Consider the following 22,738-nt stretch of genomic DNA (forward strand, 5'->3'; position numbering starts at 1 on the left):
GCTCATATCTAGCTCTAGATGGGGGTGAACTCCTGCTATTACCTGCTCCACGTTTCAATGACCCTGCTCCAATTTCATTTGTGCTATGTGGACAACATAGAACAGTTGTTGCAGGGTACTTTTCCTTGGTGGGCCTATTCTCATTACAGGAAGTTACTGTTCTCCCTTTATCAGAATGAGATGATTGTCCCAGAGTTGGGGACCCTTGTTGCCCTATATGCTGTTTCAAGAACCCATCTATTTTCTCACATTTCTTTAAAAGCCCTGCAACCCATGTATTTAGAGTGTCCACAATGTCTTTTGCAATAGCCACTAATGCAGGTTCCAAACGTGCTGTAAAAAGTTCCTCAATCAATTTCCCAACATACTCTCTGACGTTAGAGTCCATGCAATGAGTAGCAACAACAGGCTTTTGTCTCTTAGTGGATTTTTTAACAGACCTGCGCTTACGTAGTGAATGTTGTATAGGGGTTTCCACACTATTTGCCCCCTCTCCTTTAAGCAACCCCGTAGAGACAGTTTCAACCGCTACAGTCTCGGGCAATGTGGGTGGTTTAACAATCACAATATTCGGCTCTAAAGGTATGCTCGAGATCCTGGACAGTACTGGGACACCTGCTTCTGGGGCAACTTCAACGCAGCCCATGCCCAGTTCTCGTTAAGCATTCGCTATTTCTTTCGATAATACCCCCACAGCAGATGTCAAATAGGATATGATGGATTCAGATTCCCACGGCACTTTGGCTTTTTTCCCTTCATGCTCCCCGTTACATAACTGTTTTCGCTTACCCATTGTAGATGTCATGGGGACAGCCCGGCCTGGCCTCTTCTGGCCCCTGATGGCCACAGATGGCCCGCCCTTTGCCTGGACTTAGCTCGGCGCCCGCCCGCGCGCGTCCCCGGGGTGGGAGGTGTTCCGCGTTCTTAAAGCGCCTCCGGGCGCGGCGGGAGTGTCACGAGTGCGCCGGACGCCGGGGCTGCTGGGTAGTGGAGTTCCCAGTGCCAGGAGAGCCCCTGGAAGAGCACCGCATTGCTGTTTCCCTCACGGCTGGCGGAGTGCAGGAATCGCGTGGCCGTTCCCCTCACGGCCTCCTCGCTGCTGCAGGTGAGTTTGTTTGTGCCCCCCAGAGCACACTCAGTGCTCCGCGTTCTTGAAGCGCCTCCAGGCGCGGCGGGAGGGTCAAGAGTGTGCCGGACCCCAGGGCTGCTGGGTAGTAGAGTTCCCAGTGCCAGGAGAGTCCCTGGAAGAGCGTCGCGTTGCCGTTTCCCTCACTGCTGGCGGAGTGCAGGAACTGCGTGGCCGTTCCCCTCATGGCCTCCTCGCTGCTGCAGGTGAGTTTGTTTGTGCCCCCCCAATCACCCAATCACCAAAAGCAAATGAAAATGAGAAAACAGTAATAAGAATAATAACAACCCACTGTGCAGAAAAGAAGTAACTGACAGAAATAATCAAAAAGCATTGGGGAATTTTGAAGCTGGACCAACTCTATCAAAAATAATTGGTGACCACCCAAATATAACGTATAGACGAGCAAAGAACATAGGAGATAAATTGTTCATAGCCACTCTCAGGAAGCACCCATAATGACCTGGCTCCAAATAGAAGGCTTCTGGCACTTCAAACAATGCAAAGTATGCAAAATTGCAGCACCGACAAGAGAAGTGGACACCAACAGAGGTACAAAATTGAAAATCAGACAGAATCTGACATGCAAAAGCACCCATGTAGTTTACATGGTAGAATGCCTGTTAAAAAAAACGCTATATAGGGAGTACCATCTTTGAGGTGAAGAAGGGAATCCTAGAACACATCTGAGCCATCACACACAAAGATCGGTCAAATGCCATTGCGAAGCATATGGAAAAATACCATGAGGCAAAATGGGACTCATTAAGATATTGTGCCCTGGAACAAATTACACAATCTGAGAGAGGAGAGGTTTGTACAAGTATCCTCAGACAAAAGGAATCACGTCATATCGTAACATTTAGAACACTTGACCCCAGAGGATTAAGTCAAAATGAGGAACTTTTTGTACACCTATAAGCAGAAAGAAGGAGAATATCGTAATGTACACTTAAACGAAGAATACAGAGACATGAGAATGATATAAACCAAAAACCTCACCAGAGAGAAAAAGGAGAAAAAGGAAAAGAAAGCAGCTACTCAAAAGAGTAAAAGGTGTAAATAGATTGCAGTATAAAATGTGCGGGAAAAACGTTTCTGAAACTTGTGCACTGTGAACGATAAATGCGAATGCTCACCAGACAGCATGAACTACACAAATCTAATTTCCAACAAAGGACGTTATGCATATGTAGCCATACAAAATAATGCACTAACATAGGTTATAACTTAGCACTTATGAAACATGAGCACACCAAACTTAATCATAATAATAAACTTAAATGTTTGTAAGTTTTGTAAAAGTTGACTACACTAACCGCAATGCATCACCTTCACAACAGGAAGTAAATGGGTGCTATCTGAAATAAAAGATGTTGATTTCATTGGTGCAGTATCCCGTGATCAAGCCTCGAGGAGAGGTGAAATGCGTTGGGTACTGCAACGTTTCTGAAATAAGGCCGCCTTGAACTTCTGAAAAACACGAGTGAGTGCGTCTTTCCTGACAATTCAAACTGTCATGAGGCATTAGAATTGTACTTTACTTTATTGAAACCGGCATGGTCCCTCCGGAAAAAGTGCACCGACCTGACTGTGAGCGCCAGCGTCAATTCAGAGGACTACAGGACTACATTGCTGCAATAAATATATTTATATGTATATATATATTCACTGAAAAAACCATAGGTTATAGACCATATATAGTTAGGAATTAGCATTTACAAAACCTTGAAAATTCACTGAAAAAACCATAGGTTATACACCATATATAGTTAGGAATTAGCATTTAAAAAACCTTATTTTACTCACACAAAACCAATGAAATTCCATATATAGTTAGTTGTACTAACTATATATCGCGCACCCGCAATCCACTGCTGATCATGTCACATATTACATCATTCATGACATGGTCAGTGACATCACTGATGACATCACTGATGACATCTCAAATGACATCACTGATGACATCACTGATGACATCTCAAATGACATCACTGATGACATCACTGATGACATCTCATTTGACATTACTGATCACATCACTGATGACATCATTCATGTGATAATACGATGAACCTCTTCAGACTCTATTATAACCTTAGATACACTCAGTGTAAACAGACACTCACAGACTGTCACTCCTCCATGGAGTTACTTACACACCTAGTCAGTCATGCAAAGAATCAATCACACCTCCATTTTCACAACTATACAGTTATACACACCTTACTTATTCAAACATATACTAAAACATATTTACTCACTTATACAATCCTGGATACAAGTTCACAATGATCCATACAGCCACTCACACATTCACTGGCTCTTATGCACAGTTATTTATATATGTCAACTCTCACATGTACTGTATTTTACATATGTACTTACTTTGACATGTAGCACTGAGATATCCATTCACTCACCAATACACTCATGCACACAGTCAACCACCCATCCAGCTGTTTCCACATGCACTTTTGAACCCATACATCTATGCACAGAGTCATACACCTCCCAGCCACCCACACACACACTCAGTCTCCCATACAAATGCTTGGGCAACCAATCAATAACCCATATAGTTACTCATATAGCTACTGATCAACACATGCAGCAGTTTACAGAAGAACAGACATAATGATGCACAAATTAAGACAGTTTAGTCACTAACCCATGCACTCAGTGAGACACATTTAACCACTCACTCATACAGTCAGTCATGCACCTACTAAATCCTTCATCCAGACACTTATACATCCACTCATTCTTAAATATGTAAGACATATTTTAACTTTACAGAAAAATACAGTCACTGGATGTTGTCATCAGTGATGTCATCAGTGATGTCATTTGAGATGTCATCAGTGATGTCATCAGTGATGTCATTTGAGATGTCATCAGTGATGTCATCAGTGATGTCACTGACCATGTCATGAATGATGTAATATGTGACATGATCAGCAGTGGATTGCGGGTGCGCGATATATAGTTAGCACAACTAACTATATATGGAATTTCATTGGTTTTGTGTGAGTAAAATAAGGTTTTTTAAATGCTAATTCCTAACTATATATGGTGTATAACCTATGGTTTTTTCAGTGAATTTTCAAGGTTTTGTAAATGCTAATTCCTAACTATATATGGTCTATAACCTATGGTTTTTTCAGTGAATTTCATTGGTTTTTTAAAAGCTAATATCTATAGCTGTAAAATGTATTCTTCTTTAAATCCAAAAATATATTTTATATGTTTATTAATAATTTTTTTTAAATATTTTTTTTTGTTTCGCTCCCGGTCCGCGAACCGGAAAGCTTTCCGTTAGCTCAAATTGATGCCGCGACCCGGTCCGCGAACCGGTAAGAAATCAACATAGTGATGGTATCGCGTTGCCGCGTAATGCGTCTTGTGACGTACCGCGTTAGCGCACCCGGAAGTGCCCCGAGGCGCGGACCGAGGCGCGAAACGCAGCTCCCCGGAAGCGATCCGCGGCGCGTCGCGAAAGCGCGACATATCGCGTTGCCGCGTAATGCGTCTTGTGACGTACCGCGTTAGCGCACCCGGAAGTGCCCCGGGGCGCGGACCGAGGCGCGAAGCGCAGCGACCCGGAAGCTAACCGGGGCGCGTTCCGCAGCGCGTAACATGAGCGTGAGAGGTCATGTGACTTGTTAATAAAACTTTTCATTGGTTCATTTCACTTTTGGTTTCATAATGATGTAAGGCTAGGTCAGGTGACCTAAAAATAACACTTTTCATTGGTTTAGAACTATTTTTTTTCCCAAATGATGAAAGCCCCCACCTTTTTTCTCACTCAGACTTTCAACTTTGAGAAAGGAAGACCTGATCATTTGCTCTGATTAAAAAATGGCTTCAATAGTAGCTTCAGCTTCTGCACCCCCACCACCACCACCACCATCTCCTCATAGGAAGAGAGGACCACCTGCACAGTTTATTGGAGACACAGAGGAGGAAGAGGAAGAACAAGACGGAGAGGAAGAAGAGGAACCACGATTTGTCAAAGAGTTACCCCGGGTATCTCATCGCAAAGTTAGCTTTATCTGGCAATTTTTTTCCATTCCACCAGGAGAGAAAAAAGTCAATGCACGCCATGCTACGTGCCTTATCTGCCAAGATAAGTTATCCCGGGGCACTAATAAAAAATACAGTTATGGAAATCACACGATGCACCGACATATGCAGAGGCGGCATCCAATCAACTATAGTCGTGCAGAGATGCGTGAACTACAACAGAACCCCCCAACTTCGGTGACAAGAACATCTACTGATATCTCTCTCACAGTTGGAGAGGCCAACGAAACAGTGCCAAATATTCAAAAAAAATTTGTCCATATGAAGCTGACATGCTTATATTGTGGCACTTTAATTTCATGCGCAAACATGAGTCTGAAATTAATTAATTTGGCTTTCGAGAAACACCGATGCTCCAAACGCAGCAAGTTTTAATTTTTTTTTTTGCTCCTGTTGAGCCTTTTTCAATGCCTCTTTCTGTTCTTTCCCTTTGAAAAAAAACAAAAAAAACAAATAAGTGTTCAAAAAATACAAAAAAACAAATAATGTTCAAAAAAGAAAAAAAAAATATAAAACAACAAAAATATATAAAAAAAGTTCTTTTCAGAACTACCTCCCCGTTATTAAAAAATTGCTAGAATGTTTAGCACTCTGGCAAGCTCTATTTCTTTTGGTTCGCTTCCCGGTTAGCTTCCCGGTACGCGGACCGGGAGCTAACCCAAAATTTTTTTTTAAAAAAAATAGAGTAAGTATAAGGAAAGTAAACAGAGAGTGATGTTAAAAGAAAGACAGCTATAGGGACTAAAGAAGAGATACTGTTTAATAGATCTATTTACCGAAGAAAAGACGGAAGAGGGTATAATTGTGAAAAACAAAATAGATAACGAAGTGAAAGAAAAAAAAAGAGAGTATAACATTAACAAAGAAGAGTTTCTTGGAGAATGTGAGTGAATGTTCAAAATAAGATTAAAACATGAAGAATAACAGAGAGAAAAAATAGAAAACAGAAAACAAAAAATAACAGAAAAAGATTAATTGAAACAGCAAAGAAATGTAAGTAACATAGAGCCATATCATCAACATATGCAATAAAAGTTTTGCAGCTTTTATTGGCAGAAATGTGTCGCTAAAGCTGCTTTTGCGGCAGAAAACTGCCGCTAAAACCACTTTTGCACCAGTTTTCTGCCAATAAAAAGAGCAATAATTTTATTGGCTGTGTTCATAATATGCCCCTTAGTGTGCTTCAACTACACAGAGAAAGCATTATGAACAAATAGTGATACAGTGATCAGTCAAAGACACTAAGAGTAATAGAGACGGAGTGAGTGAACAAGAGTGAGGAACTATGAGAAGAGAGGGACTGAGAAAAAGAGTGGAAGGAGTTGAGTAAGTAGGTAATAGAGAAAGGAATGAGGGAAGTAGCAAAGGCAGGAAACTGAGGGTTAAAGAAATGAAGCAGTGGAACTAATAGAAGTTAAATGTGATAGAAATGTAACGAAAAGAGTACAAAACATTTACCTTATAATTGTCGTTAAATTACTCACTTTTTGTTTTTATACTTTCAATCTGTGAAAGAGAGAACAAACATTTGAAAAATATTAAAACATGTATTTAAAAATTACAAAAGACAAGGGAAAAGATTGAAGGACAAACAGTTTTTCAACAACTTTGACACTTACAGAAGCTTCTGCTTCTCCAGGCCCCCTACACAGTCCTAAAGATATACATTTTAAACTAACAGTATCTTGATGCAGATGAAGTGAGGCCTATCTTAAAACATGGTGCATCTTTTGCATTGCTGTTGTCTCAGAAAAGTGTCGCAAGACACTAAAATTTTAAATGATTGCTTCAGGATGCCAATAAGATTTGTCCTATCCAGAGGTTTGTTTGAGGTGAGGCCTACTCAGGGTTGCAGATGAAATTTCGAGTTGTTGAAGAGAATAGAGGACATAATACATGTGAAGGTCTACCAATGAAGTGAGTCATGTCCACTGCACTCTTGAACAAAGTCCAAACCTCCTGTGTTTCCCTGGACAGACCTAAACTTGATCTGCACAATGTGATTCGTAATGATAGGAAACACAGGTGATGTAAATGAAATACGTGCAATTTATTTTGCTCATTTCACAATCACATCACTTGTGTTTCCTTTGCTTAGGTATCTCATTGTGCAGATGTAGTCCAGCATATGAAAGAATACGCAGAAGTGCAGCACTGCATGCAACAACTTTGACACTTACAGAAGCCTCACCTTCTCCATGCCTCCTACACAGTTCTACATATACATCATAAATGCAAACAGTACAGAATTAATTATACATGTTAAATGGTTTATTTTTGCTGTTCTCAGAATGTATCAAAATTCACTAAAAACAGTGACTTGAAGGTATTCATCACATAACAGCGGGGAAAAAAAAACACAATCAAAATGATTGTGTTCAAAAAACCCATACAACATAACAAATCAGAATTCAGAACTCCTTAAGGTTAACTTACTTTCCATGACGTCAAAGGATGTCCTATGAACAGCTTACACTCTGTTGTGCTGTTATTACTTTAAACCCGCCACTTTCTGAAAGAAAATCTCCATCGTTTTTAAAAACATGTTACATGCAATAAATGACTTCTTGCTCTCTACCACAAGTTTCCACAAGGCCAAATCTTGTCAGAGCCATTTATAACTCTTGGATTTCTTGTAAGCCAATCCCGTCATTTGGCATTTCTGCAACTTTCAGAATTAAAATGTTGAAGATCATTTTCACAATCCTGGAATAGTAATATCTTCCCCTTCTTGCTCAGTCATGTTCTACATTTCCTATGACACTGATACTGCTTACTATGAAGCAGACTTACACTACCTCTATGAGTACTACAATTATTTAATTCTCTACATCACTCTTAATCACAAAGCAATGTAAAACAGTAGACAGCATTGCAGACTTACATTCCCTCTACTCTATGTTTTGATTGGCTGCTTCAATTAGCTTATAAAAAGAAATAGTTTTTCTGAACTCATTCAAAGTGCACTTATTTCTCCATGACGTCCAGTCTTATGGTTAGAAGTTATGTCTCTGAACTACACTTATCCTCAAGGCCAAATTGTGTAGGAGCCATTAGAACTTCTTGAAATTCCACAGAGCACATCCCGAGATTATTTCCCTAAAATTTTGGTTTTAAAAACACCAGGTAAGAGTTTTTAAGGTCATACGGCAATTTTTTTTTGAAAATTAAAACAGAATCATTGCAGAATGACCAGCCATTTCTAGACTTTAAATAAGCTGTGTAATGTCCTGATGTTATTGAAGGGCCGTCATGATATATAATTGCTGCAGTTACAAAAGTCCTTCCTGATATTGACAACTGCGAAGCTACAAAATTTTTAATTAAAGTTGTCAATTTTGTTCCATCAGGCCTACATCGTTGGAACATTAAAATGACATACTGGCCATATGTTCGTATAAATAATGTGGACATCATTTCAGATTTACATTGGCTACACTCCATGGTGTGATCAGCTGCTTTTACTAGCTTATTAAAGGAGACTGATTTACTGTCTGGCAAAGTTAAATATATAAATCTTTCTGAGTCTACACTAGTAGTACTTGATACCATACAGTTCTCGCAGTCATGCTGCCATTGATAAGAAAGCCCAAACAGCTGATCTACATCTACACCTTCAGCATGCAATACATCAAGCATATACATTAAAAACTCCTAACAATCTTGCTGAATATTTTGAGAGAATTGTGTTTGGCCTGAACATCTGTCTAACAGATTTCGAATTTCAGACACACTTTCTATGTTTGTTCTATCAGTGCTACATTTCTCTAACACAGAATTTAACAAACTGCAAAATCTTTGATCAGAATTGACCACAATCTCTTCTTTTACATTTTCTAGAGAAAACAAAACATTAACCACTACATTAGCATAGCAGTTGACACCAGAACTGTTTTCAAATTGAAAACCAACAACATCTTCAACAGAATCCTTTTTGTTTCTGCTTGTAATTTTAGGTTCATCGACTTTTCGTCTTTTTGCTACAACCTCCCCAGTATTGGTCACATTTCTTCGTTTCCGGCCTACCACACGTTTCTCAAACAAAGGATACTGAGGCAAATGTGGCGCATACTCTCTTCTTAACCTATTGTATTCCTTAACACAATCTAGATCCGCACAAATGTTTGTGACATCACACTCAATCAAGTACAATCCCGATAAAGTTCTAACTCGTGACAATGCCACATATGCCATACCCTCCTTGAACACAGAACTGCCAATATTCACCAATGCACAGTCTACACTTAAACCTTGCGATTTATGGATTGTCACCGCATATGCCAAGCAAACAGGAAACTGCTAACGGCGAACATATAAGTCTTTTACAAGCAAAAATCTAGCAGAGCAACGACCAATTAGCTGTACTTCCTCAATGCCATCAAATTTAATTTTTAAAAATTCAATTCCATCTCTATTTCTGTATTTTACAAAATCAACAACATTACCCATTGATCCATTTACCAGACCTCTTTCAACATGTAAATTCCTTCTTAAAATTATACGGCAGTTCAAGCACACATTCAGAGTCTTTTCAAAACCTGCAGTTTTAGATATACTCTTCTCTAATGAATCCAATTTTGTTTTCAGATTCTCAGACAAAATAATTGTTGATCCCATATGCTCTACTCTGTCAATAGCTTCCAGTTTCACAATCTCTTGCTTTTCTAAATGCAACATTTTGTTGTTGAATTTGGCACAATCTGCAAGAGTTGGCATCAAACATATTCCAGATTTCTTATCAGTAATTTTCTGAAAAATATTCTCAGGCACAACATCTTGTTCTGGATATAAATTTGACAGTAATCGTGCATGTAAAGCTTCTTTCCCATGCTCGGTCACTTTTCCAATTCTAACATCTTGTAGAATAGTCTTGTAAACTTCATCCTTCGCCTGACGCATATTTTCATGCAGTTCAGCATAATTGAAGTTTAACCATATATTGACGTTGCCAATGCTGCCTAGGCACTTCCTGGTATCTTCATGCGTGAGCATTTTGAACACAGGTTGCCCTTTCACTGGTGTCAGCTGCAAGAGATCTCCGAAAACAATGATGTGTTTGCCACCAAATAACACATCATACTCTGTTTTGAGAACTTCTTGCATTCTCAAATGCACAAAGGCAAGCATGACATTGGAAACCATGCTTACTTCGTCAATGATAAGAAGTTTCATTTTCCTCAAGATTCTTGAAACTTCAAAACAAGCATCTCCAGATAGCTTGTGATATTGTAATTTGTTGTCATGCTCCACTGGCAGCATCAGTAAACGATGTAAAGTAATCCCTTTAATGTTATGTGCTGCCAGTCCAGTTGGAGCGGTGACAACACAAGACAGCGATGACTCTGTCCTTTCCTGCAAATAGCATGAAATTGCTTTAATGAGGAAACTTTTTCCAGTTCCCGCTTCTCCACTCACGTACAGTCGGACAGGCTTCAACGACGTACATGAGCACTCTTTCTTGTCATGACTTAATCCATGATCAATTTGCATGGTAACTTCGTCATATATTTTCCTCTGCGCAACGTTGAGTTGTCTTTCCAACTCTTCTAAGTTAACCGCATCCTCCTGAGCATGTGCCATGGCTCTTTCCACTTCATTCATAGCAGTGGCAGCTTCATTTTCGATAACAGGTCCTCCTAGTGGATCCTGACTCAATGAAGCAGAACTCTGACTGTCCTGAGAACTGTCTCTGGCAATCTCGGCTGCAATCGTTGCTTCCTGCTCAATTTCCGCATTCAACATTTCTACATATTTGGGAAAAGCAGGACATTCTATGGTCTCCTTGGCAGCATTGAAAGAGTCTTCATAACAGAGGAAATCTCCAAGCAGTTCCTCTTCTGCACGCCAAGGCTTGAAAAGTTGCAAAAGTGCTAAATAGAAAAACTCCTTTTTTTCAGGAGATTCGCCAGTCAATTTTCGATGGTTTACCAAGTGGCATTTTCTTTGCTTGACCAGACATCCCTCACTTCCTATTACAGCATACACTCCTTTCTCAGTATCTTCTTTGATGTTCCTCTTGAATATGTAATTTTGAAGAACCTCATACAGACAAACATTGTCGAGGTGACTGCTTCTATTTGGATAATATGTATCCAACATGTTGGTCTTCAAAATGTCAGTACTGTTTGGCTCCTTTTCCGCCAAATACTCAATTTCCCGCACAGGTTTCAGAACTCGATTACGCGTTGCAGCAAGACCAAGACTCGCCCAAACGATACTCCTGGACTTAGCATAGAGACTTGCTGAAGACAACCGGTCAGAGCATTCGTACGCTCCGATTTCTCGATGCGACAACATCTTCAGACTGAAACTGTACAACTTCTTGCTGAGGCTCTTTTCATGGGAAATGTCCTCCCACATATCCTTCAATTCTGTCTTCTCTTTTTTGGTGATGTAAGATGTCACATACCGAGCCACAGCCATACAGTTATCAGCCACAAACTGTATATCCATGTTAGCATTCCACATGGACAAAATCACCGGGTTGTAGTCGTTGATGTACTTTGACTCTTCGTTCCTCTTCAAATTGTATGTGTTTTTAGGTGATTTCTTCATCACATTATGTCGCAGCGAAGACATCAAACTGTTTACTCTTCCTTTAGAAATCACCGGTCGTGGAAAGCCGAAACGACATTTGGTGTAGAACTTGTCCTTGTTTCGGAATTTACGACGGCAGTACTTTCCACATCGATGGCTTTGGAAACGCAGAACTTTTTCTCTTAGGCTTTTCTTCTCCTTTGCGTTTGGAACAGCACACGTAGAATACTGTTGGATGAAACTCATCACTGAGTCTTCTGGATCCGTTCCAAATTTAGGTGCATCCTTGATCCACAGCAGCATATGTATATGAGGAGCACCTCTTGCTTGGTACTCCTTTCTCCAGAAGAAATCCAACACCTCTCCAAGAGGTGGATTCTTCTTATTCATGATGAAAGACATCATAGCTTCAAATCTATGATTGAAGTACCTACATACATTGACTGGATCCAAAGAGCACAGTTCTCCGGGTGTCTTGAATTCGATGTTATCTACGTTAGCATTTGCCTCTCGTAGAAATTCAAGTAAGTCTTCCCAGCCATACTCGGCACAGCTCAGAGTGAGGAACCATGTGGGACTACCTAAGTTCCTCAGCATACATTTTAAATCACCATGACGACGGTACCAGTACTCATTAGTACCACGCTGACACGCCATGAGATTAATCAGGTGAGAATCCAAAATACTATCTTGGACATTGACTTTATCCATAAAGTCACTTGCCGAGATGTTTTGCATGTGTATACCACTTTTCAAGATGTGGTTCACTGCATATGACAGTCCAGACAGATCGCTTTCAAACAGGAGATGAAACAAATAAGGAATGCATTGTCGAAACCTAGCATCTCCTGCATACAATCGCAAAGTCCGGTATTCAGAAGCAGGAATTTGATGAGGTCGCTCATCATATCTTCCTCCTTGACCTGTTGGAAAAAGCTGTGGGAAACACCGAGCTTCCAAACTTTCCTCCCAAACACTAATGGGACTCCCTTTGGCTTGTTTCATTTGAAACAACTCAATAGCATTCCCCATGACTTCCTTGGAATGCAAAGGATGAACACTATAATGTTCATATATTTCTTCACTAGTAGAGGGTTCTACTTTCTCAATTTGACCAGCACACAAATCGCTATCCTCTTCCTCACTTACTTCCTCTTCTGCAACATATACATTCTTATAGTATTTATTATTTTTTTTCAAATACAATGTTGCCTTTTTAACTTTCCTAACATCTACTAAATCTTGCCATATTTTCTTATTCTTTGTCGGAACCCCATTAACTAAGATAACCAGAGGTTCCTCTTCCACTTTTTCTACTCCAATTGTGTTAATGTTTTTCTTCAAATCTAGAGGCAAATAAACAACTCTTCCCTTTAATCCTCTCTGTAAATCTGATGGAGGCAATTTCCCTGTCTTTGGCTCCATTCTTACAATAGCCTGAAAGGGATGGATACTTTGAATCAAAATAGATTCATAAGTATTTAAATCCTTCAATTCAGAAGGAATCTCAACCAATTCCAGATTATTATGAACTGCTCTAGCAGGCATCTGGTTTTGATTTAATTTGCAACAACAATAAGTACACACACGTTGATCCAATCCCAAATCAAAACAATTTTCTACCATCAAGTATGTTGCGAAATCCTTCCATTCACTATTATTTTCCCTTTCACTTTTTGCATATAAATCCACTAACTTAGTCTGATTCTTATAATAAGTGCGTCGACAACACACACAAGTGAAATTTGGCCTCTTACTTGATTTGACCTGAAATGTGACAATTTCCCTCTGGAAATTATCTGTACTGGAAACCTGTACACTATCTTCCACATTACCCGCTTCTTCTTCGTCAATTTCAACATTCTCCTCTTTACTTCCAAAGTAAGAAAACTCAATTTCTTCACATATATTCTTCACATCTATTTCAGAACCATGCAAAAGAGCAGCACATAATTGTTTAAGCATAATTGCTGGACTCTTAGCATAATACAACATTCTAACTAATATCCTCACTTTATTATGATGCACTGCTAGCATCCTGAAATGATGAAAAACACTCTGGCATACTCTCCTGGAAAGACAAGCCAGTGAATGACCATGCAAACCTGTCACTTCTCTCACTCTGCAAGGATCTAATTCTTGCAACAACCTTATTTTCTGCTTCAAACTTTTCTTATTAAATGACCGTACAAAATCACAAAGCAAATTGATGGAATCCTGTCGCACACTACAAATACTACTACACTTCCAGGTGTACACAGGACCCTTAGCACGTCTTCCTAAAACCTCATTACCTAACACCTCTTCTGCCTCTGTTGTCACAAGTTTTTCTTTTTCAACTGGACAACCATCTTTCACTTCATAAGCACGACCACTGGTGTCAACTGCATGCACCAAATCATTATCCTGGAAATAACTCTCCTCATTAAAAAATGCCTCACAGCTTGAACTATGCATCCATTCTCCAGAAAAAACTTCACAAAAATTACTACGATTAACTATTCTCTTCCATCTACTATTTCTTTTGAAATCATAAATTGCCTTGTTTAGCTTCCTAATTCTATTGATTATAAAAATAAATAACTTACGTTTAATTTCAAATGCCTGATCAATAACTTTCTCAACTTTTTTTTTTCTCTTATAAAAAACCACTTTCTGTTGACCTTTCTTAATATTTTTTAACAAATTGCCAATTATCCTGTTGCGGAACATTCGTTTACGAATGTCCCTAAACTGTTGTTTCCTTCTACTATCATGCACAGAGTTATCTCTTACTCTAGCAGTAACATTTTTGATTGGTCTTTCCTTTCCATTTGAATTGCTTCTCTTTTTATGGACTGAAACATTTTCTGTAGTAATATTTTTTTTACTACACATATTTCTTATGAATGTTTTTGTACTCTTACCCGGTGCTTTCTTCGTGACTTGACAAATCTTTTTGTTAGAGGACTGCTGCTTCTTTTGATTGGCCTGCTGTCTTTGACGTTTTGCAGCCTTTCTCTCTCTTTCTTTCGTTGGCATGGTGAAATGTTGAAATGATCTGCAGTTGAATCTGTGGTAAAATATATTAAAAAATGTTATTAACCACTATTACCAAACAGTAAATCAATAACAGTGATCAAAAACTTAACACACTACTTGACATTTTAAATAGAAGATTTTTTAGTCCTTGGCAAATTTACAATACAGAAATAGCAGAAAAGAAATGGAATTTATATTCATGTTACCTGTGCTATTTTATATGTTAATCTGATCTAATTTTATGAGCATATTTTAATATTTTATTGAAGACACTGCACATAACCTGTTTTTGAAGGTGTCTTTATTTTTAAATTAAACGGTTTACACTTTTACTTTTTATTTATTATAAATTTTAAAAATAAATGTTTATAGTTCCATAGGCTCAAGCAGGTCAGCTTCCCACCCTATGTCATATAATTCGGACAAATCTGCATCCTCATCACGCTCTTCTTCATCCTCAGGATTTAAATCATCCAAGGGATCAATATCCACTGATGTTTCAATTACAAGTTCAATGATGAGGTCAAAATCAACTGATTGCAGATTGTCGCTCATGTTGATGTTGTCTTTATCTTTAAAGAAAGATAACAACAATGAGATGTTGCAGAGTAAGAGACAAATCTCAGAGATTATAATAGTAAAATTGTTTAACAAGAGTAACATTTTGCAGCTATTATTTAGCCATGTCCAGCGATGCTGAGCAGGTGAAGCCTATGTCTAATTTTTCAGTGAACAGGACTCATCTCTTCTTAACCTTGGATAAGCCTCACCAACTCTGTGTCCCCTGCACATACTTAAATGTAAAGGGGCAGATTTATGTTAAATGGCACATCCCCAGGCATGCACCAGTTAACGTGCACCGCTGCTCTGCCACCCATGGTGTGCCGTATTTACAATCAGATAGGAGAAAGCTGCGTCAAAACCCTGCGCCTGCTTTAAGCAGGCATAGGTCTTGACGCAACATTGTGGAGATGGGGCACCCCTGAGCCTTGCTTGAGCTGCATCGCACTTGCGATACAACTCCAGCAATGCGCCACCTTTACAGCACAGATACGTCACGCATCTGTGCCATTTTTGCCCCATGCTGCGCCGCATTGTAAATGCAGCACACCATGGTTGGCGGAACAGCGGCGCAGGATGACTGGCACATCCCTGGTGATGCGCCAGTCATCATAAATCTATCCCTAAGCTTCTTATCTTGTTACAGATGAACCGCCATATGTACCATCAAACTATTTTGCATTTCCTAAATAGCGAATTTTAAGGAATAAATAGCAATTCTTTACCATTCCTAATTTGCAATGAGCAAATTGCTAATTGCAAATTACCCATTCATTTCCATGGGCTAGGAGGCTCATAGGAATGAAGGTGCAATTTGCGATTAGCAATTAGCTCATCGCAAAATAGGAATTTTTCCAAGGGTGCATGGGTGTCTCAAGAACACCCTGCTGCACCCCTGAAAAAGAAATTTGGGGGCATACGGCGCACATACATGCCCTAAGGGCATGTATTGGCGTCATGTGGCACCTTTTGTTTTTAAAAAAAAAATGCTTTTTGAAAAGAATTTGCAAATCCTTAATGTCATTTTTTACATATTTTTAGTTTGATACATTGCATTTAAGGAATCGCAAAATTTGCAAATCCTTCAGTGCAATCGCAAAATAAGGAATAGCAAATTTTGCTATTCCTTATTTTGCATCAAACTTGTTTGATACATACCATTTGTCTAATTAGCATTCGCAAAGGCTGAAATTTGCAGAATTTTGATATTTGCGAATGGTAATTAGTTTGATACATATGACCCCAAGTGAGGCCTGTCTTGCAACATGGTGCATCTTTTGCATCACTGCTGCATCGGTTTCATGTGGCACGTTTTTTTTACACCATGACATATCTGCCTAAATGCATCAATTTGTAATTTTCTCGCCTCATAGCAAATCTTTTGCACCGCCACTGCATCATAAAACTGACGCACAGTGGCGCAAAAGAGACATACACCTATCATAAATCTGTCTCTACCATTTTAAATGATTAATCCAGGATGACGATAAGGTGTGGCCTATCCAGAGGTTTGTTTATGGTGAGGCCTACTCAGGATTGCAGATTAAAATTACGCTTGATAAAGAATACAGAGGAGATAATACATGTAAAGGCCTACCAATGAAGTAAGTAATGTCCACTTTATTGCGCCAGTCATCATAAATGTATCCCTAACCTTCTTATCTTGTTACAGATGAACCGCCATATGTACCATCAAACTATTTTGCATTTCCTAAATAGCGAATTTTAAGGAATAAATAGCAATTCTTTACCATTCCTAATTTGCAATGAGCAAATTGCTAATTGCAAATTACCCATTCATTTCCATGGGCTAGGAGGCTCATAGGAATGAAGGTGCAATTTGCGATTAGCAATTAGCTCATCGCAAATTAAGAATTTTTCCAAGGGTGCAGGGGTGTCTCAAGAACACCCTGCTGCACCCCTGAAAAAGAAATTTGGGGGCATATGGCGCACATACATGCCCTAAGGGCATGTATTGGCGTCATGTGGCACCTTTTGTTTTTTAAAAAAAAATGCTTTTTGAAAAGAATTTGCAAATTACCACCAACTAGAAGTTGGTGGTAGTTTCCAAATCCTTAATGTCATTTTTTACATATTTTTAGTTTGATACATTGCATTTAAGGAATCGCAAAATTTGCAAATCCTTCAGTGCAATCGCAAAATAATGAATAGCAAATTTTGCTATTCCTTATTTTGCATCAAACTTGTTTGATACATACCATTTGTCTAATTAGCATTCGCAAAGGCTGAAATTTGCAGAATTTTGATCTTTGCGAATGGTAATTAGCTTGATACATATGACCCCAAGTGAGGCCTGTCTTGCAACATGGTGCATCTTTTGCATCACTGCTGCATCGGTTTCATGTGGCACGTTTTTTTTACACCATGACATATCTGCCTAAATGCATCAATTTGTAATTTTCTCGCCTCATAGCAAATCTTTTGCACCGCCACTGCATCATAAAACTGACGCACAGTGGCGCAAAAGAGACATACACCTATCATAAATCTGTCCCTAGCATTTTAAATGATTAATCCAGGATGACGATAAGGTGTGGCCTATCCAGAGGTTTGTTTAAGGTGAGCCCTACTCAGGATTGCAGATTAAAGTTACGCTTGATGAAGAATACAGAGGAGATAATACATGTAAAGGCCTACCACTGAAGTAAGTAATGTGCACTTTATTTCGCCAGTCATCATAAATGTATCCCTAAGCTTCTTATCTTGTTACAGATGAACCACCATATGTACCATCAAACTATTTTGCATTTCCTAAATAGCGAATTTTAAGGAATAAATAGCAATTCTTTACCATTCCTAATTTGCAATGAGCAAATTGCTAATTGCAAATTACCCATTCATTTCCATGGGCTAGGAGGCTCATAGGAATGAAGGTGCAATTTGCGATTAGCAATTAGCTCATCGCAAATTAGGAATTTTTTCAAGGGTGCAGGGGTATCTCAAGAACACACTGCTGCACCCCTGAAAAAGAAATTTGGGGGCATATGGCGCACATACATGCCCTAAGGACATGTATTGGCGTCATATGGCACCTTTTGTTTTTTGGAAAGAAATGCTTTTTGAAAAGAATTCGCAAATTACCACAAACTAGAAGTTGGTGGTAGTTTCCAAATCCTTAATGTCATTTTTTACATATTTTTTGTTTGATACATTGCATTTAAGAAATCGCAAAATTTGCAAATCCTTCAGTGCAATCGCAAAATAAGGAATAGCAAATTTTGAATTAAGGACATTTTAAGTCATTTCCACATGTGCAGTGTTTTCAAATTATGATTTGAAAATCGTTTTTGGGGAAAAGGAATGGTTTGCAAATTTATGACAAGGACATAATGGTGTATGCTTCTCTATAAGGCATTTCACTGTCTCTGATGTCATTTTTCCCATATTACATTATAAGACCTTTCCCCATGGAGCACATTCCTTGTAAATATGCTCCCACCTGTGCATGGTGAATTTAGATTTTGACTGTTTGAGTCACATAGCCATGTTAAAAGTGACCCAAAAAAATTGCAAACGCTTTAAAAAAACACATTCATGTGTCTTAAGCACATTTTAAGTCATTTCCCCGTGGACAGTGTTTTGTAAGTGGCGCAAAAGAGGCATACACCTATCATAAATCTGTCCCTAGCATTTTAAATGATTAATTCATGATGACGATAAGGTGTGGCCTATCCAGAGGTTTGTTTAAGGTGAGGCCTACTCAGGATTGCAGATTAAAGTTACGCTTGATGAAGAATACAGAGGACATAATACATGTAAAGCTCTACCAATGAAGTAAGTAATGTCCACTTCATTGCGCCAGTCATCATAAATGTATCCCTAAGCTTCTTATCTTGTTAGACATCAACCGGCATATGTATCATATAACTATTTTGCATTTCCAAAATAGCAAATTTTAAGGAATAAATAGCGATTCTTTACCATTCCAAATTTGCGATGAGCAAATTGCTAATTGCAAATTACCCATTCATTTCCATGGGCCAGGATGCCCATATGAATGAAGGTGCAATTTGCGATTAGCAATTAGCTCATCGCAAATTAGGAATTTTTCCAAAGGTGCAGGGGTGTCTCAAGAACACCCTGCTGCACCCCTGAAAAAGAAATTTGGGGGCATATGGCACACATAAATTTTAACAACATTCCATTACCTCAAAAACGATTTTTAATTCTTAATTTGAAAACACTGCCCACAGGGAAATTACTTAAAATGTCCTTAAGACACATGAAAGTGTTTTTTGAAAGCTTTTGCAATTTTTTTGGGTCACTTTTAACATGGTTATGTAACTCAAACAGTAAAAACCAAAATTAACATGCACAAGTGTGACCATATTTACAATGAATGTGCCCCACGGAGAAAGGTCTTTTAATATAATATGGGAAAAATGACATCAGAGACACAGAAATGCCTTATAAAGAAGCATACACCATTATATCCTTGTCATAAATTTACAAACCATTCCTTTTCCCCAAAAACGATTTTCAAATCATAATTTGAAAACACTGCACATGAGGAAATGACTTAAAATGTCCTTAAGACACATGAAAGTGTTTTTTGATTGCCTTTCCAGCATGGTTGGGTCACTTTTAACATGGCTATTTAACACAAACATTCAAAATCTAAATTTGCCATGCACAGGTGGGAGCATATTTACAAGCAATTTGCGCCACAGAGAAAGGTCTTACATTAAAATGGGAAAAATAACATCAGAGACAGTCAATTACCTTATAAAAAAACATACACCGTTATGTCCTTGTCATAAATTTAAAAACAATTCCTTTTCCCCAAAAACGATTTTCAAATCATAATTTCAAAACACTGCACATGGGAAAATTACTTAAAATGTCCTTAAGACACATAAAAGCGTTTTTTGATTGCCTTTGCAGCATGTTTGTATCACTTTTAACATGGCTATGTAACACAAACATTCAAAATCTAAATTTACCATGCACAGGTGGGAGCATATTTACAAGCAATTTGCGCCACAGAGAAAGGTCTTACATTAAAATGGGAAAAATAACATCAGAGACATTCAATTGCATTATAAAGAAGCATACACCATTATGTCCTTGTCAGAAATATTATAACCATTCATTTTCCTCAAAAACGATTCTCAAGTCATAATTTGAAAAGACTCCACAGCTCCTATGCAGAAAAACACCCTGTCAGTACTAATACTTCACATTTTCTCCAATTACATTTTCTCAAAGAAACAAAATCTATTTGTAAAACACTTGAGACAAAGCAACATTTGAAAAACACAACTTTCTTCACAATTTTCTCCTTAAAGCACACTATTCTCTATCTAAATTAAAGAAATATTTTCTCACCTTAGCAAATACTTTGAGTTTGAAAACAGTCTCAGAAACACACCAATTTGTCTTCAGCAGAGCAAAAGGTATGCACTCCAGAGTCTGCAGCTATCAAAAGCACAGAAATGCTGTAATTCTTCACACATATCTCTCATGTCACCCAATCAAAACTCTTCCCTCACTTTTTTTCAAATGAAAACCCTTTCCCCCTCTGCCATTTCATGCCTTTTCTGCATAGCAACCACCTCTTGCAAGACCTCTGGTGTTTGCAAGTTCACACAACAATGTTGCAATTGAACTCTGAACTCTCAGTGCACCTGCGTATCCACTGCAATCTTTCATTTAATGATTATTTATTGACCATTCAAAATACATATTTCAAAGAACTCATCCATGCACCCTAACTTTCTGTTTTCAGCAATCAAAATCCACCAATCACTGTTACTGCTTCATTAACACAGAAACTCCACAGTTTTTTTCATTTTAAACTCTCATTTTTTCAACTGCCATTTCATTGCCACACCTCATCTGACTGCAGCAGAACCTTCTCTCACCATGTTTTCTGTCTGGATTGTTGGACATAGTTATATCCACTGGGCTCACAGGTATGCTGAGAACAGAAAATTACCTAACCTCAATTTACAAGATGTGGAAATTAAGTGGTTTGGCCACAGAGGATTAAAATGTCACCAATTGATACCATTGGTGAAAACCTTTATGCATTTGCCCAAACCTGACCTGTTAATTGTGCACTGTGGAGGTAATGATTTGGGCACTTTGACTGGGGTAGGTCTGGAAATGCTTTTAAAGGACACCTTTGAGCAATTGATGGCACTTTTTCCTCAGACTGCCTTGGTATATTCAAATATATGCCAAAGACAGAAATGGAGGTGGTCAAACCAATTTTGTCCACAAATTGAGAAGTCGAGGAAGCATGTAAACAAATCTGTTTCAGCTTACATGAGAGACCATGGAATGGGCTCCATGTACAACAATAACTTGCGTTACTACATGCAAGATATCTACAGAGGAGATGGAGTTCACTTCTCAGATGAGGGCAACAGAATTTTCACTCTGAATTTAAGACTGTGCATTGGTACCTACTTATAAGTACCTAAATGTACCATAAACCCAAAAGCTCTTCTCAGAGCTACCCTACATCTGATCACTCACAATTATTATTTTACTCTAACTTTTTTCACTAATTTTCAACAAAGTACGCTCCCCGGGGCGCTACCCGGTACGCGAACCGGGAGCTAACCTCGCGAAATTTTTTAAAAAAATGTTTTTTTTTCGCACATATAAGCCTCCTCAGCCACCCTCACAAAACCTAGGGGGTCAAGATAAGTCTACCGTGCCCCCTTCTACCCATTCTGAACATTATTTGCCCTCCATTTTGTATCTTAATTCAACCGAAACACAAAATGGTGGACTCCCGTAACGCTTAAGGTTCGCGAACCGGGGCGCTCAACAGTTCGCGTACCGGGTCGCTCCCTGGGAAGCGCACCATCAAAAAAGGTGGGAAAGTAGTTTACAGAAAAACCACTGGAGACAATTTCACCAAATATAGATTAGCTCATACTACATACCAATCCCTACCATTGTCACAAATTTGATTGGAATTCCATTTAGCCTGTAGACCTCTCTTAATACCCTGAGGTAAATTACTTCTCAAAACACATCTGAAGTGTTGGAATTGACAACCAATTAAAATGTTACTTTCATTTTCTACTTTTTTTACCTGACATTTGATTGGTTATGTACCTGAATATATATAAAAGAAGAGAATGAAACACAGCCATTTTGACTACTACTTCCTGGTGTACATTTCAATTGGATTTTCACTAATCACTTCAACTTCTTTCTAAAGGTAAGTTGTTATTTTAAAAACTGAACTATATTGTGCACTATCAGTTAATATGGTAAACTTTTTCTGATAGTTATATACTATCCCTCTGTAGTAGTTATAGATTTAGATAGACTTCTCTGTTATAGTTATGGATGGAGTTAGGCTTCTCTTTTATAATTATGAATTTACTTACGTTAAATCACATACACTTTTTTATATTCCTA

Source organism: Lissotriton helveticus, chromosome 2_1, assembly GCF_964261635.1.
Source record: "Lissotriton helveticus chromosome 2_1, aLisHel1.1, whole genome shotgun sequence".
In the NCBI taxonomy this organism is placed as follows: Eukaryota; Metazoa; Chordata; class Amphibia; order Caudata; family Salamandridae; genus Lissotriton; species Lissotriton helveticus.